The sequence below is a fragment of the Fopius arisanus genome, unplaced genomic scaffold (assembly GCF_000806365.1).
Source record: "Fopius arisanus strain USDA-PBARC FA_bdor unplaced genomic scaffold, ASM80636v1 scaffold00056, whole genome shotgun sequence".
Classification (NCBI taxonomy): domain Eukaryota; kingdom Metazoa; phylum Arthropoda; class Insecta; order Hymenoptera; family Braconidae; genus Fopius; species Fopius arisanus.
The window spans coordinates 781,037-783,157 of NW_011887795.1; the positions used below are offsets into that span (position 1 = coordinate 781,037).

Here is a 2,121-nt window from a genome sequence, read left to right on the forward strand (position 1 = left end):
CTATTGAAAAATCGGGCCACGAGGTCATATTGGTACATTGTGAATATTTCAAGAATTGCATTCCCTCGGATAGTATTTATATGACTTTTTGCTTAAATTCGAAATTACTCAAAGTTGCCTTTAAAGACATCCAAAAAATTGTCTCCAAAAGTGTGTCTCAAACGACTTCGAATTATCGAATTATCGCCTGCCTTGTGAATGGGAAAAATTCATGTCTTGTTCCATCTGGCTATCAACTCTCCAGTCTTTTATACTCCGTCCAAGACCAGGAAGACATCTTCCAAGCCTTCTGAAGGAAGCGCTATTAGACATTCTATTATGATACCATTTCCCCCAGGGGCTTTTCGATTTTCATATCTCCTAGTGCTCTGGCGACTTCTTTCTTTGATATCTCTGAATTCATCTGGTCCACCGTCTCCTCCACCTGGAGGCCTTCTAGTGCAGGTACTAAGCGTTCCTGCGCTTGCTGAACTTGTTCCTGCGGTTCCAACATACTCCAAGGATCCTCATTTCCTGTGTCAGTCTCGGCCTCCTCTAACAGCGCACCTAACAGCCTCTTGAAGTGCAACAACCCTCCATCTGAGATGTCTCCCCCCATAGTCGCCTTTCTGCGTCAGTATTCATTCAAGATTTTCCCGAGTAGCGAAATACTTCTGCACTTCTCCAAAGTCCGAGCCTCACCCTCTCGAAAGTCTTTCCTCTTCCGTTTCCGGCGGTGGTGGAGGTTTCTCCTTTCTTCAACATGTCGTACCACTTTTACCCCATCTTCTGGGCTTTTCAGGGGGTCTTTCAGACAATCGAAAACAAATCCACTCCTCTGTTTCCTGTAGTCATCCCCCAGCCAGTCCGGCTCTTTGAGTTGAGTTGATGAAATGAGGGGTCAATTTATAGATCTCAGTGGGATTTTCAATTTCATATATGAGTATATCTCGATTGATCAACTTTAAAGTATCAATAAATGAAAAAAAACGGCTTTCCACTTGCGACAAAAAGAAAAAAATGGAAACGATCTGCTCCAACCTCATGAAGGTTTAGTTAAGTCACATTAATCAACCACCAACGCTCACGGATCTTTTACTTATGGATCTTTTTATAACCATTCGAATGGTTGCCGCAACACAAATTTGATTCAAAATTTTAATATATTTTAGACTAACCAGATAGAATCAAAACAGAAGATTACGTTCAATAGATAGATCATGCGGCCCGCAAAGAAATTGTTTTAAAATTTTCTCCAAAAGTTGAGTAAGAGTCGAGATATCGTATTCCTCAGCAAGTGTTATTTACGATTTTTTCACCGAAAATTGAAGTTAAATCCGACAAAGTGTTTGCTCGAGATTTTCGCTCCACTCAAGCGACCTAAAGAAAATTACTAATTTGAATATGCACTGATGAAAGAAGTACTTCTTTGAAATGTAATTACTAATGATAAGCAGCTCAACATATTGTAAGTGCAAATATTTCTTGAGCCAAGTAATTTATTACCTGACGTTCATATTTATTTTTTCACAAATTTATTTTGTATTCACTGGTATCGGGTAAAAATAAAGGCATTTTTCGCAGGATTTAGAGATGAAAATGAGTTTCTCTTAGAATCTTCTTCCAAGTTTCATTATTAAAACTGAATTTAAAATCCTTAAAATTATTAGTATAGAATAGAAAATTGAAGAAATACATAAAAACATTAAGGAAGACTGTTTTTTATTACTCATTTTATGATTTTATTATTTAATGTTGGAAAAAACCTGAAATTTTATATTTCTTCTTCTACTTTTTTCTTTCTATACTGTGAGAAAAAAATGTCGTCTGCCAAAAATATGTATTACCCACAAGAAAATATATTTGGAATTAATAAATCTTATCGGAGTATTTATACAGTGATTACCAAATTTACTGGTGTGAAGAAAATATAATTGAAAAAAAAGATTCCTTAGTGTAGATACTATTTTCTTATTTTCATTTCAGTCCATATTTTCTGATGACCTATCGATGAGACATCGACAAACCTTGGTCGGTTGGGACACTTTCCGTTCAAGGACAATGGTTGCCCTGATGATCCTTTTCATTCTTTGGGCCCTTATTTACTTTCCATTAATATCAATTCTGTGAAACACCAAAACA

The 2,121-nt window shown here is 36.5% G+C and overlaps 1 long non-coding RNA gene across 1 annotated transcript in view; it reads left to right on the plus strand.

Annotated features, from left to right (window-relative positions):
* LOC105268378 (uncharacterized) overlaps nt 1–2,115 on the plus strand; it is an 8,590-nt gene extending 6,475 nt beyond the window's left edge. Inside the window, exon 3 of the long non-coding RNA XR_892325.1 lies at nt 1,966–2,115. This is a non-coding gene — a long non-coding RNA (uncharacterized lncRNA). The remainder of the gene's footprint in view (nt 1–1,965) is intronic.
* Nucleotides 2,116–2,121: the final 6 nt, after the last annotated feature.